This window comes from Macaca nemestrina, chromosome 1, assembly GCF_043159975.1.
Source record: "Macaca nemestrina isolate mMacNem1 chromosome 1, mMacNem.hap1, whole genome shotgun sequence".
Taxonomy (NCBI): domain Eukaryota; kingdom Metazoa; phylum Chordata; class Mammalia; order Primates; family Cercopithecidae; genus Macaca; species Macaca nemestrina.
Genome location: NC_092125.1, coordinates 67263845 through 67279797, shown reverse-complemented (window position 1 = coordinate 67279797; position 15953 = coordinate 67263845). Strand labels below are relative to the sequence as shown.

At 40.8% G+C, this 15953-nt stretch overlaps 1 long non-coding RNA gene across 17 annotated transcripts in view; it reads left to right on the top strand.

The window, feature by feature from the left end:
- LOC105484895 (uncharacterized) overlaps positions 1-15953 on the top strand; it is a 356622-nt gene that overhangs the window by 67630 nt on the left and 273039 nt on the right. The window lies entirely within an intron of this gene.

The following is a 15953-nucleotide window of genomic DNA, read 5'->3' as shown; positions in this document are numbered from 1 at the left end:
AATGGTCTTTCCGGAGGGTTATGAGCTCTCCACATTTCAGAACAGTGAATAGAAATATAAATCAATAGGAAGGGGGTGGCCTCAGCCTGACTGTCCCTGTCCTGTTGGGCATGCCACTTGCTCTATCTCATTCTTGGTTAGCAAATAATCCCTGCCTGCCTTCAGACAGAACTTTTCTTTTTGTTTTTTTTTTGTTTTTTTGGGGTTTTTTTTTTTTTTTTTTTTTTGAGACGGAGTCTCTCTGTGTCTCCCAGGCTGGAGTGCAGTGGCGTGATCTCGGCTCACTGCAAGCTCCGCCTCCCGGGTTCACGCCATTCTCCCGCCTCAGCCTCCCAAGTAGCTGAGACTACAGGCGCCCGCCACCACGCCCGGCTAGTTTTTTGTATTTTTAGTAGAGACGGGGTTTCACCATGTTAGCCAGGATAGTCTCGATCTCCTGACCTCGTGATCCACCCGCCTCGGCCTCCCAAAGTGCTGGGATTACAGGCTTGAGCCACCGCGCCCGGCCCAGACAGAACTTTTCATCCTGGAAGATCACAGGCATGTGCCAAGTCAGAGAGCATCTCTCTGCTACCTAATAAGGCACAACTCGGAAAATTAAAGACTTCTTCCTCCTCCACCCTGCGCAGAAACAAGAGGAACATGAGTGCCATTTAGTTATTTCTGTGCATTAACTGGTGATCAATGCTTGATCTGACTTAGGGCTTTTGAGGCATTTTCCCACCTGGATAAAGATAGGGCTTGAAAAAAGGAAGCCCCAGTGTGTGGAGGAGGTTAGGCTCTCTTAAGTATATAATGCAATATGCATGCACATTCATATTCATTGTGTGTGCATATAAATATATGCATACACTTATCTATGTCTATATCTATGTATAAATGAAATGTTTACACATTTCAAATATTTGTATAGTGCATTATATTAAAAAATAAAAGTATATTCATATCTTTTATCACATTTGTTGTGATTCACATGCCAACTTTGCAAGATATATATACCATCAGAACCCTCATTTTTTAGAGGAAATTAAAGTTCAGAGAGGTTGTTACTTTTTTTTTTCCTTTTTCTGTCTTAAAAATAAAATAAAGTACTAACTTTCTTCCCTAACTCCCTCTTCTAATATATACAGACACTGCCCTTTTTGGCCTTTCATACTGTTTTCTTCCTCTGATGCATGTGGCATCTTAATCATTCTAACGCCATAGATGGAGAAATGGAAAAGGAAACAGCATGACAAAATACTTCTGGGCCATTTTGGAATTAGTGGTATTTTTCAGGGGTGATCAATTACCTTACTTAACGGGAGAGCTCACATTATAAAGAGAAATATAATTAGTGGCAAATGTGCTGAGATATATAAAGATAGATAGGCCGCCCAAGGAATGGGAGCTCATCAATTTTTCCAGGTTCCATCAGGAGGGCAGTTGTTTGACTGCAAGACTGCATCCAAGTGATTGCAGAGCAAAAGCAAGCACACTCTGAGCGTTGCCAATGCTTAAAGGAAAGAGCATCTGCTGAAAATCAGCAGGTATGTGTCTGGTCTACCCTTGATTACCAGGCACTTCACTGATCCTGCCTGTGTCTCCGTTTCCTCCTCTGTAAAAGGGGGCTAAGAATGCCTATTTATCCTGCTTTCCTTGGAGCTCTTAAATAAACTCTATGGATGTGAACTTGCTTTGAAAATTAGAAACCCTATATACATGCAAAGGAAGATCAGGAATATTACCATCATTGAGCTGGATCTTCCAGAATGGATAGGATTTGACTCTCTGGAAATATGTGTGGGAATATCAACTAAAGGGTGCAGCATGAGTAAGGCATTGACCATATACCTTCGTTCACCTATAACATAGGATATTTAATCAGAAAAGGAAAATATCATATCCAAAATGTAGGCTGAAGCAAGAACATACATGGAAACTTGGGAGCTTTGGCTTTTTTCCACAGCAAACACTGACAAGTCCAAGCAGGGAATAGTATGATCCAGGCAGTTTTGCAGGAAGACAAAGCTGGAGGTATAAGGTAGAAGACATTTGTCAGGGGGGATTAGTTAGGAAGCTAAGGTAAGAAACAAGGGACACCTACCATGGGGCATCAGATGAAGAAAAGAAGTGTTGTGGGAGAAATGCTGGGCAGAACTAGCAGGAACTGGGGATAAGGGGAGAAGAGAGGAATCAAAGATTGCTTCAATAATAGGAGTCTGGGCAACTGGGAGGACGGCCAGGCCATTGACAAGAGTGCAGCTTGAGGGGCATGTTGGGGTGCAAATAGGGGGCATTATAAATGTGATACTGATTTGAAGTTGCTGATAGAACCAACCACTAAAATTACTGCAAATACGGTCAAAATTGCCAGGATAGAGCTCCGAAGATGAGTCAAGGCATTTTGAAATCATTAAGAAACAGGAAAAGCCGGGAGGGAATGAGAATAGAAAAGAGAATTGAGGGAAGATTTTCAGGAAGTTTATTGGAAGGTGAGGTGGATGCCTGGGCTTAACTTGCTCACTGAATTTTCTGCTTTCCTTCAAAACTTTTTCCCTTTCTCCCCAGATAAGAAGGAGGAGTAAAGGAGGAGTAAGGGGGGGAAATGGTATTATCTCCTTCTGTGAGGAAGCACCTTACTGCGCACAGAAGTTCCCAGAATGTTTACTCATCCTGGTCCAATTTCTCCATGGTACGTGGCGCAGGAGGCTGGGTGTCAAGGCTAGTGACTCTGTCCAGCCCACTAATGCCACAGTCAGGCACTCTGGCCTCGGGGAAATCTAGGAGATTACTCTGTAGCTAATTAGGAATTGCTCTTGAGGATCAATACGATAGTTTTGATTTCCTGTGACCAGAGCCAGAAAATTAGCTCCTCTCTGAGAGTATGGATGGTCTGTGTGGCTGCTTTGCTAATAGAAAGCTACATTTTTCTTGACTAGAGTGTTTTTCAAATCAGCAGCTTCTAGATATGGAGAATCATCAACTTGCACCTGTCTTCCCTAAAACACAGTCACAGGCTCAACACTGTCATAGGAGGAAGGAAACTAATTGAACCAACAGATGGGAAACTACAGACACACGGCTTTTCATTTCGTGGTTAAAAACTCCACCCCTGATTTCTAATGCCAAAAATGGCATCTTGGCTTTGGTATCTCCCAGTGCCTGGGTCTTATTTTTTATTGCATTGTTTATGTCTGTGCGTGTGCGTGAGTGTTTATTTTTGAAATCTCAGACACGTTTTACAGGAAGAGTACTGGTATTTCAGAAGTCACTGATGTTTTGGGTTATTGTATACTTGGGATGTGGGTCATTGCTGAACAACCTGACATAAACATCATCAAGCTTGCAAACCTGTTTTCAAGTGTGATATTCTAAAGCAATATTTATAGCAAAATTATGACCTCAAGGCATCTAAATGTGATCCATTTTTAAATCTCATTTTTTCCCTCTGAATCCTTCAATCTAATTAGGCTCACATCAGTATATTATTACAGAGAGTAATCATTCCTTTCTTCTAATAACATTCATGGATAATTTTATTTCTCATTTCCAGCCTCCTACTCCTGTGGTGTAATTAGTGTCGTTGGCACCTCGTGATGCTCAGAATGAGTTGCAGCTGCTAATTGCTAATTGAAAAATTAGAAACTCAGTTAGAAAAAGGATCTAATTAAAATGAAATTAGATAAAATCCCTTCAAACCAGCTCTCCTCTCTCTCACTTTTGTTTTTCTTTTCCCCTTCTGCCTTTTTTTTTTTTTTCCTGCAGAATGATTAGCACTTGAAAAATATGTGTAATTGCTGAAAGCAAAATACCTTTCCTTAGTGGGCTATACAATGGCCTTTAAGAGGCAGTTAGGGAGGGGTTTTTAAAAATTGAATTAAACTTCAGAACGTGTGCTTTCTTTCTACTCCTGATCTATCCAAAAGTATGAATTTGACCTTATCAATAAGATCTCTGGGCTGTCTCGGAAGGACAAATGTATGGTCAGCCCTGTGTGGTTTTTCTGTGTGTTTGGAAGAATTGTTGCCAGCCTCACGATTGTGAGGGGTAGGGATCCACTCACTTTCTTGCTGCAAATCCATTCCCATCCTCTTCTCTATTGCATCATCTCACCTGACAAATAATTATCTAGGAAATGCTCAGCCCTCTAGGAGATACAAGTATAAACCAAGGCTGCTACTGTCTCCAATGTACTTAAAACCTATTGAGAAGTCTAGACAGATAAGCATAAGAACAGACTAAGAGAATATATAATCAAATGCAAAATAGCAGTTCAGATATATGTGATATTTAGGTCAAGTCTTCAAATGTTTTTGAGTCCCTCCTTAACACATACCAAGCACTGTACTAGAATCTGGTCATAAAAAACACATACTACAGGCCGGGTGCGGTGGCTCATGCCTGTAATGCCAGTGCTTTGGGAGGCTTAGGTGGGCAGATCACCTGAGGTCAGGAGTTCAAGACCAGCCTGGCCAACGTGGCAAAACCCTGTCTCTACTAAAAAATACAAAAATTGGCCGAGACGGGCGGATCACGAGGTCAGGAGATCGAGATCATCCTAGCTAACCCGGTGAAACCCCGTCTCTACTAAAAAATACAAAAAACTAGCCGGGCGAGGTGGCGGGCGCCTGTAGTCCCAGCTACTCGGGAGGCTGAGGCAGGAGAATGGCGTAAACCCGGGAGGCGGAGCTTGCAGTGAGCTGACATCCGGCCACTGCACTCCAGCCTGGGCGACAGAGCGAGACTCCGTCTCAAAAAAAAAAAAAAAAATTAGCCAGGTGGGGTAGTGGGTGCCTGTAATCCCAGCTACTCAGGAGGCTGAGGCAGGGAGAATTGCTTGAACCCGGGCGGCGGAGGTTGCAGTGAACTGAGATCACACCACTACACTCCAACCTGGGCAACAGAGGGAGACTCCATCTCAAACAAAACAAAACAAAACCAAAAAAACATACTACATTGCTCCTACTCTCAAGGAGTGTATATCTGGATATATGTGAATAAGTAATTTATAACATTATATGATGAAGGCAATGATAGCAAATGCAGAAGCTGCCAAATTAATGCAGAAATATGGGTAATGAGTTTTGGTAGGCCAGAGGGAGAGGACTTTAAGGGACGGTTTATGTAGAGGAAGTTACACCACTTATAAAAAGTTTCAGGATGAGTAGGAGTTCACCAATCGACACGCATTTTAGACGAAGAAACCTGTTCCAAAAATCAGACACAAAAAGCAGTATGGTAACTTCTGGAACTGTAAGTGATTTGGCATTTCTGATGCCTAAATTGGAAGGTGCGCGGCAGGAGATGAGCCTGGGGAAGTGGATGGGGGTCGGATTACAAAGAATCTTGTGTGCTTTTGCAGTTTAAAAGGGTGAGAGGTGGGTGAGACTCTTCGAGGGAAAGTTTCTTAGACAATATGGAATTTAGATGATAGTAGGAGGGGATTTTGTGGGGTGAGAGAAATATTCTAGATAAAGCAACAAAAACGTACCACACTGAGTGGCCCAGCTTGACTACAACAGAGGGAGGAATTTAATAATACATGGAGAAACATAAAATGAGTTCAGATTATGATTAAAATCAGGCAAGGACATTTATTTTAAAAAACAATATAAATAGCCACTTTCATTGCGTGCCTTTTTTTGCAGATATAAATGGACTCTTTTTAAGATGTGGAAACCGAGGCTCAGGAAGCTTCAATAATTTATTCAAGGTCACAGAGCTAATTTGTGATTTAGAGGGATTTCAACACGAAGTCTGGCTCCCAAAGCTCTTCCCTCCACACTCCACCAACATGCTGCCTCAGGCCCCCAACTCATTTTCGTGTTCATTGCCCCATCATCTGCTCTCTGCACATTCTAAAGGAGGCAACTTATGCTCCGCACAGTTGGCAAATGCACTCTTCCTTGGTCCATGGCAGACAGAGGAAATAGAGCCTGCATTCTTTTGGCTTGCCAGTTCTTCTTGGTTCAGCAATAGAGGCAGCCACTACCAATTGATCTGTGAACTGGCAGTTAGGGGAAGCCATTCTATTTTTTAAGAATTCTCAGTCAACCAACAGCACAGAGATGAATGAGAAAAAGTGGCAGACTAACGGGCTAAGGGAGTACTTCCCTGTGTGTGCTGTGAAAGGACAGAGCCGGAAACACTAATACCAGAAATTCATTCACCAATAATCTAATGTTCTGGAAAGTGCCAGCAATCGATTTTCTGCTTTGGGAGTGACTACTTAAACTTAATTCTGAAAACATAGGTATTAATGTTGTTTCTCATGACTTATACTGATCCAAAAAGATAATGGAATGGAAATTTTAAATATTCTTTGCCTTCAAGAAGTTCTTCTTTATTGCTAACCTACATTTTTTTCATGCTGCAATTCAGTTTACTTCCCTTTATTACCACAAAACCCAATGCTTTAAACGAACCTACATCTTCCAGAATAATTAAACTGCTCCCTTTTTCTCATGACTCAACCTGCTACATAGAACTAAGGTGAACTGGTGAGATGGTAAAATATGTGAGTGTTGAATCAAACTACCTGGATTCAAACCCTCACTCTTCTGTGTCGTTGTGCAGGTCTGTAAACCTCTTAATGATAATGATGATGATGATGATGATGATGAAAATGATAGCATTTATAGGATTTGGGTACATTAAATGAAGTAGTATGTGAGGTGCCCAGCACACATTTAACATGAACTGTGTTCAGTAAATGTTAGCTATTATTATTGTTATTGGGACAAAAGAGTAGGAAGAAAACTAAGGTGGGGAGATAGGGAGGAAAGAGATGGCTGGCCCTATTTACAGCGCTCAGCACTCAGGGCTGTGCCTGGCAGAGATGAAGCCCTCTATGTTTATGGCTTGGGCATCAAGCGGATGCCTGAATGGTACCAATTCTTCACCTGATTTGCTGCATGCCAGTTTCAGCCCTCTAAGCTACATGAGGCCTATGCAATTTTGGTGAAGCGAGATGTCCTAAAGCATACTGAGATAGGAAAGGACAAACTGGCAGTCTCTTGTTTGCTACTTCTGGAATAAGACTGAACAGTAAGGAAAAAGGATTGGGAACTGGTCAAGAATCGGCTTAAATTCAGTTTTCGGAACCAGTGGCAGCTCTTCAGTGGCAGGGGCTGTTCCTCTCAAGCTTCTCCATCCTGGTCAGTCTCCTGGTTTTCCTTTACCCTGGGTCTCTCCTGTGAAGTTCTCTGGAAGGTTTTTCGTCCTTCTGGAGCCTGAAAACTGGTTAATATGTAAGTAAAAACGATGGGAAATTTAAGTGAAATTACCGCCTACTGGGAAGGAAAGTTAAGGGCAAATTTTCTACTTATGCCAATTTACTCGGAGAGGTTTATTTTAAAAACAGGCTCCTAAGGCTAGTCAAGAGGAGCGTTTGTGTATTACAAGTAATAACACCCTTGCAATTCAGTAGCCATCAGCCCAGGTGTCAGGAAATAGATGGGTAACTTGCCCCTTTGTTAAGTCATTGCCCTGTTCAGCACATCTTTCTCTTTTCCTCTTACACAAAGCGCCACTGCACATCAACAAAAAGTATTTCAGCGTAACATACCAGTGGAGAAGCATTTTTCCCACTTTGCCCTAAACTCTCTACCCACTTAAATACATATCAGGAAAACTCTCTAGTTGCTCAGGCTCTATACTCTAAAGGAAAAAAATGAGTAATTGCCCCTTAAGAAAGACAGTATATGAGGCACATCCATATTCAAGGTATGATCCTGTTGGACAGGTCGGTTCTTCTGGGGTTCAACTCACTTCCACCCCAACATACCCCATGAACTGCAGCCACGATAGCAAAGCTATTGTTATTCTGTGTCATAGTGAAGGGATTTTCAAAGAAGGGTGACTTTGAAGGATTCAAGGTGAAAGTCACTATCAGTTGGCAGAGCTGGTTGTTTGCAGAGAATGAATTCACTAGGGGATATAAGAAGGGCTGGGGGCTTTAAGTCCTTGATATGGCTAAGCTTCCCATCTCAGAGAAACAGTTCGTCCTGCTAATTATCTGTCATGTCACCCTGGCTCTCCATAGAGACAGATAATTTTCTTCACCGAGTTTTCAAATCCATTTATAGTTGTGGAAAACCCTTCCCACCCTCTCTTTCAGAGAGTCTAGGTGGAAACATGAGTAAAGGTGGTGACCACTCAAACATTTTTCTTCCAGGACTTTTGAGTTTGTTAATATCATTGCAGGAAGGCAAATGCTCTCAGTCCCAACAGCACCTTATAGTGAATAGATGCTGTGTTATGGTTTCTAATATCCTGGGCAGGGGGCTAGGGATGGCAAGTATGAAAATAATGTTAAGGGAAAACTTACATAAGGGGAATAATACAGTTTATTATGAGATTTGGAAATATGTTATCCATAGGACTTGGACAGTCCGGCCTAAAGGGTTATGGTACCAACACCAAATATTCTACTAAAGCCAGATTTTGTCTTGTGCAAACATTTTGAATCATAATTCATAGTGCAGAAGTTGTCATGGAGGAATCATAGTAAAAGGAAATACAGAGGAATGTCACCAAGAGAGGCCTGGCTTCTAAAAGGCTTAATAAGACTGCTGAATTCATTAAGGTTTAGAGACCATCTTTCAGCTTTACAGGTTCAGAGACTCAATGTTATCTGTATCCTAGAGTTCACCAGGGAGACTGATACTCACCATCAATAATAACATCAAAGTGTTCAATACAGCTGCACCTATTGCGTGCTCTTTATATTAGAGGATGGCAGCCTCCAGTGTTTGGAAGAGAGTGAGCCCTTGGGAAAATGAATTGTGTACAATTTATCTTTGAAGCTTCAGTGTCCAGCTCATTCCCTGGTCCCTAAAACATTTTACTGGATGGTAAATGACTGCTAAATTTACTTGAATGGCTGGCTGGCTGGGTAGATGAGTGAGTAGACAGGTGGAGGGTACATGGGTGGAAAGAGAAGAAGCAGGCAGAAGAGAAAAAGAGAAAGGGAAAAGAACACAGTGACAGTACTAACTGACATTTATTGGACAATACTATGTGCCCAGCACTGTGCTAAATACATGCTTTAATCACTAAGCACTCACAGCAAATCCAGGAGAATGGTGAGGTTGTATTTTCTGTTGTGTAGATGAGGAATCTGAGATTTAGAGGCAAGTAACATGCCCAAGGACACTCAGCAGGTAAATGGTAAAGTCAGAATAAATTTACAAGAGACTAACATTTTTATTAGCACACAATTTTTAAATTTTTTTTTTTTTTTGATGAGATGGAGTCTCGCTCAGTCACCCAGGCTAGAGTGCAGTGGCACAATCTCCACTCACTGCAACCTCCGACGCCCAGGCTTAAACAATTCTCCTGCCTCAGCCTCCTTAGTAGCTGGGATTATGGGCATGTGCCACCATGCCTGGCTAATTTTTGTAGTTTTAATAGAGAGGGGGGTCCACGTTATTGGCCAGGCTGGTCTTGAACTCCTGACCTCAGGTGATCTGCCTGCCTTGACCTCCCAAAGTGCTGGAATTACAGGTGTGAGCCACCGCACCCGGCCTAGCACATAATTTCAGCTAGAACTTCCAAGGTGACACTACACTTGCATTTTCTGGCCGACATAATCTCTTCCTCTAGATAAGCTACATGAGAAGCCAACTAGTAATTAGAAGGGTTCTTGTGGAGCTTAGCCTCAGGGGGAAGTGTCTGTGGGGCTTCTAACTTTAATACTGCCCAGAGCCTCCCTACATGTCCACAATAGAGGTCCACCTGCCAGGTGCCTCGAACCCCCATTAACCCTTCAGAGCGCTTTCTCCGCTGAGCAGTACTCAGATAGACGGCTCTGTTTCCCTGTGTTCTTTGTTTCCATTGCTCATCTTTTAAATGGACACTATCCTGGAAATTAGACTCCCTTTCAGACCATTTTAAAGATTTCTACTCCAATACACTTTGCGTGAAATTAATCGTTTTCAACAGCTACTCCTGTTTCCCTCATTTTTCAATTCCTGGGGCATGCCTCAGTGTCATCTAAAGTTAGCCCTAGGTAGGTGGCAGGGGTGAGGAAAGCAAGTGACCCGCTTAGCTGGATGGGGCCAAGTCTCCTGATCCCTTGCCTGATACTTTCCCACTGTATCACACTCAGTGGTTGAGTGGATTAATAGCATTCGCAAAATCTTATATCCATCAAATTAAAGTTGATTTTAATGAGATGTGTCATGGTTTTTAAATGCCCTATGAGGCCGGTGGAACACAGGATCTTGCAGCACTTAAAGGCTTTCTGCCTGTTCTCCCTGATCTAGCCCAGCCAGGGACCTGCTCCCAGCCTGTGGGCTACTGGCACTGGTCTGCCCAGTCTGAGTGGGTCTCTGACTCATGGCTTAAGTAGTTTGGAAACACACTGTAGATTATAAAAATGACTCCTCATGTGAAATAAGCACACACCATATGGACATACCTTTTAAATTCACATACCTGCTTCCAGTAATTTTATTTTGACATTAAAATGTCAAGATTACTGGGTGTTCTGGACACCTGTCAACCCCACAGTTAATCATAAAATCTCTCTGCTGTAGCAAGACTTCTATACTTTCTTCTTAACCTTGCAGGACTCTGAAGGCAAACTGATGACACCAGAAGTTCTAGGGAGGCTGAGAATGTCTTGTGAGACATTTTGTTTCCCAAGGAGGGAGCTAGATGAAAATATGACCACCATGGGGGATAATCTGATGGGTCAGGTTACTTTCTGCAAAAAGCAAGGATCTGTTTGCAGGGACTTTTCCCCCTGTGCCCCTCTTCATCCTTACACACACACACACACACACACACACACACACACACACACACACACACACACACCCCTTTCTCTGTCTCCAGTGGAAAGCCTGAGAACTAATCAAAACTGGCCTTACAAAGCTGAATAGGCCTTGCTTTTATTTTTTTACCTATATATTTTTTCTATTTCTGGTAAATGTTGTATCCTATAAATTCTCCAAGTACTTCATTATCTGCTTGTTTTCTGTTTGATTTATTTGCCCCCTTTCCTGGCTAGCAATTTAACTGGTACAGCTCAAAATTACTTTTAACGTTTTTGTTTTTTTCTGAACTCATTTGAAAACACCTCCCTTCCCCAATCTTTTCATGCTAGACTTGGCTTTCTCCTAAACTAATCTCTGTGGTAGAAAATTAAGGTCAATATATATTAAATATACCACTAATCAGAGTTTATAATGAGAATCCTTCCACTTATTAGTTTTGTTTTAAATTAAGTGGAATGATAAATAGACGGTACTCAGAGCATTGAGAATCATGGTCTAAATTATTGCATTCAAGAACAGGAAGGGAGTCAATGGCACAGAGATGGTGCACTTTAGACATTTCTGTGTAAGCCCAGGCTGAGGTACATCGCCTTATAGCAAGCAAATACCCTCAACCTGTCTACGGGTTCTGAACAGGCCTGCTCCTAATGGTTACGAACCCCAGGGCAAAAGTACCAAATGGAGGCTCATATTCCATATGTCTACCTATTTAAACATTTTAAATCAAACCAACTAACTGTTAAATAAGTTATGTTCTAAATGTCTACATCGACATTTATACCTAAGTAACAGCCTTACTCCCCAGTGTGCATGCAGAACTCTTAGACCCCTCAGAATTCTGTTGCTGAACGTGGTAGCATGGGGACATGGGGACACCTGGTCCCTCACCTATGACCCTTCTTTTTCTTCCCACTGCTGTCTGTGAGTTGCATCGCAAGGGCCTCAGTGAGCATGCATGTGAAGGCCACAGTCTGTATAATCCAACTGTGTCCAATCTTCATCACCAAACCTCTTTCTTCCTCTCAACCTGAGGCATGGGGAAACAGAAAGACCTGGGAGGAAGTCTACCTAGCTGCTGGCAGTGAACTCCAAGCTGATTGGGCAGGGGATTGTGGGGGGCTAGGTACTCTGAGTGTGGTCTAGATAGATGAGGTGGGAGGGAGACCACAGCCACTGGGTAGGCACGTCCTTTCTGCCCATAGACTTTTCATTCCATGGGGTAGAGAGCAGTTGGAAGAGTGGGACAGAGAGGAGCCTGCTAAATTGTGGGGCTCCGAGTAGACCCCTCTGGTGGAGTCAAATGGTAGCACTAGTGTTAGAAACTCAGTGAGTTTTGGCCAGAGAAGTTAATGTGAGAAGAATCAGAGCTGACATCAAATTATTACTTTAAGGATATTTCCATCTTATTTTTATTAAGTAGTTTCCATTATTATAAGCAATAACCATTTTTATTAAATTAATATGCATTATACACTCTGAAGAATTCTCATAAATCATTCAGACTTCTGCTGTTTTAACTAGATGAAATAATCTGTCAACTCTGTAGCATCCACCTCTCTCTCGTTCAACTCAACCCACATCATTAACAACACATGTATGCATGCACACACCAATACACACTGAATATCTGAGGCAAATTTTAGCCTAGATTGGACCTTCAGGTGTCACTTGTACAGTAAACTTTTAGATTTGGAAGTACCATGAAAAATCCTTGTTATTCGCCCCTCTCCCTTTGTTTGGGGTAAGAACTGAAGTCTAGAGAGGGAAGATAATTTGCCAGTGTTTTGTTTGCTGACTCTTACTTCATCAGAGCCAGGATATTCATATCTGGGATACTCAGAGCTGTGGCCATGAAAATAGGAGTACAGGAGCCACTGACAGCATCCATTCTGGGGAAGGAAAAGTAATAAAGTGTCCCTTGACCAGGGTTAACTGGGGTAATCCATTAAGAAACCAACTTTGTCCCCTTCTGTATTAGAAAACTTCTCTCTACTCTTGGGGAAAGTGAACTAATTAGAAGGAATTGACATATTTTTACTTACCTTTAGAAGCAAGAGATAGGCTAGAATGTTTATAAGAACTGAACCTTTTTTACCCTAAAAGGAGGGTAAATATATATATATGTATAAAAATCAGGATTATGGAGATAAAATTTACATATGATAAATCTCACCAACTTCAAGAGTACAAGTTGATGAGGTTTGACAAATATCAAATATTTGCAGTCATAACTACCAGCACAATCATGACATAGACCATTTTCATGTACCCAAAAGTTCCCACCTATATCACAGTTCGTTTGTACATTCACCAGTTGATGAACATTTGGATTGTTTTCAGTTTTTGACTGAAAGGAAAAAAGAAAAATGTTATCCTCTGACATTTGAAAGCTGGCCTGAGGCTCACAGCTAGGTTGAATTATTTTCCTATTGGATGCAAACAATCTCACAAAATCTGAACTCAGATATGGTTACTCTGAGACCATGATAAAACGAAGCAAAAACAAACCCGCTTTATAAGCCCACCTCATAATTTTGTCTAAGCACAAACAGAAACAATGTCATTGTGCCATCCACAAAATACTAAACATCCCCTCTTGGCTAAAATGAATAATTCCTACGTCTTTACTAATTGCAGCTGCATGCTCCCTTAGATAAGATTTATTGAATTACCCAATCATAGAATTTCCTTGTCTTTCTGACAGCCCCAATCTAGAGTCAACTCCTGCTTCCTTAGGCTGCCCAACAAATCATCCAAGCAAACTCCAAATCCTGCAATAGCTTCTTTTTTATGCCCTCTTACTGAGATACCCAAAGTTCCCCACGGTATTTGTTCTCCCTCACTGCAATGAGTAATAAACTCAGCTTGTTCAACTCTAGGTATGTTACTAGGGACTTTTGGCTGAAGCGCTGTTACTTTAAACACTCATGACAAGTCTTTGTGTGTACATACAAGTTTTCCTTTCTTTTGGGTGAATCTCAAAGTGGGTTTGGTTGTGTTAAAAAGCGTATGCTTAAATTTATAGGAAACTACCAAATTGTTTCCCAAAGTGACAGCAACATTTTTTGTTCCTATCAGCAATGTATGAGTGTTTCAGTTGCCCCACACCCTCACCAGCACTCTGTTTTGTCTTTTAAATTTGGCCACTCTAGTGAGTATATTCTGATAGCTCATTGTGGTTTTAATTTTCATTTTCCTCTTCGCTAGTTATATTGAACAACTTATAATGTGCTTATATGTACTCTATACCTTATTTGGTGAAATGATTTAAAATATTTTGCCCATTTTTTTGGCCGGGCGCGGTGGCTCAAGCCTGTAATCCCAGCACTTTGGGAGGCCGAGACGGGCGGATCACGAGTTCAGGAGATCGAGACCATCCTGGCTCACACGGTGAAACCCCGTCTCTACTAAAATACAAAAAAAATTAGCAGGGCGAGGTGGCGGGCACCTGTACTCCCAGCTACTCGGGAGGCTGAGGCAGGAGAATGGCGTGAACCCGGGAGGCGGGGCTTGCAGTGAGCTGAGATCCGGCCACTGCACTCCAGCCTGGGCAACAGAGCGAGACTCCGTCTCAAAAAAAAAAAAAAAAAAAAAAAAAAATTTTGCCCATTTTTAAATTGGGTTTCTTCTGTTATCTTCTAATAACTTAAAATTTTAAAATTATATTTTAGATTCACTTCTTTTATCAATTTTTTTTTTGCAAATATTCCTGCTCCTCTGCAGTTTACCTTTATATTTTCTTAAAATTTTCTTTTGAAGAGCAAAAGTTTGAAGAGTAAACTTTTAAAATTTGGATATCTAATTTATCAGTTTTTAAATTTTGTGTTTTGGCTTTTTTTCCAAATTCTTCCAATTTGGAAAACTTTTGACCTAGCATACCTTTCTTACCCTAAGGATACAGAGATTTGTCTCCTATATTTTTTTCTAGAAATTTTCAAAATCCTGTATGTACTTCATACCTACAGCATATTTTACTTTATTCTAACTGCAACTCAATAGCTTCATGTGGTGAGGCCAGTGGCTACCATATTTGACAGTTCAATACCTGAGGCATATTAATCATACTGGTTTTTTCAAAGGGTCCGCTTATGATTCTTGAATTTTTCTCTGCTGAGGTTCTGTTTTCAACCTAACTTATTTCTGTTCTCATCTTTCTCAGTTTTACTCTTCTGATATTTTGGCTTCAATGTTTTCTTCTTTGTCTGGTTTCTTAAGACAGAAATTTAGACAATAGATTTGAGACTTCTTTCTTTTCTGTAAAGTTCTACCCACAAATACATTGTGATATATTTCACTTTCATTTTCATACATTCAAAGATATATTCTGATTTTCTCTTTAATTTCTTCTTTTACTCATGTGTTATTTAGAACTGTATTTTTTGTTTTAAAATACTTTGGTGCTTTCTAGCTAGCTCTTTGCTGTTTGTTTCCATTTTTATTCTGCTATAGTCAGAGAACAAAAGCTTTTAATATTCTTAAATTATTTGATAAATGTTTCAAAATATGGTCTATGTGGTGAATGTTTTTACATGTCTGCATAAAAAATGGGTACTATACCGCTGTCGGGTAGACTATTCTATAGATGCTAATTGGTCATGTTTGTTGATGTTATTGTTCAACTATTCTGTATGCCTAACTTTGTGTGTGTGTGTTTGTGTGTAACTAGATAGCTTATTAATTACTGGGAGAAGAGTGTTGAAGTCTCTAGCAGTAATTGTGGATTTCTGTAGTTCTTCTTTTAGTTCTATCAGTTTTTGCATGCTGTGTTTTGAAGTTCTGTTGTTATGTGCATATATTTAGAAAAATTATGTCCTTATAATAAATTGACCCTGTTATAACTGTAACCTATTCTTCCATTCTCCTGGTTAAAATTCTGGTTCTGAAGTCTGTATGTCTGTACTAATGTAGCAATTTAAACATTGTTTTCATTAGTGTTTGTATAGGATGTCTTTCACCCTTTAACTTTTGACCTACAAAAGTTTCTATATACAGGATGGGTTTCTTTTTTCTTTATTTTTTATTTTTTATTATTATACTTTACGTTCTAGGGTACATGTGCATAACGTGCAGGTTTGTTACATATGTATACTTGTGCCATGTTGGCATGCTGCACCCATCAACTCGTCAGCACCCATCAACTCGTCATTTACATCAGGTATAACTCCCAGTGCAATCCCTCCTCCCTCC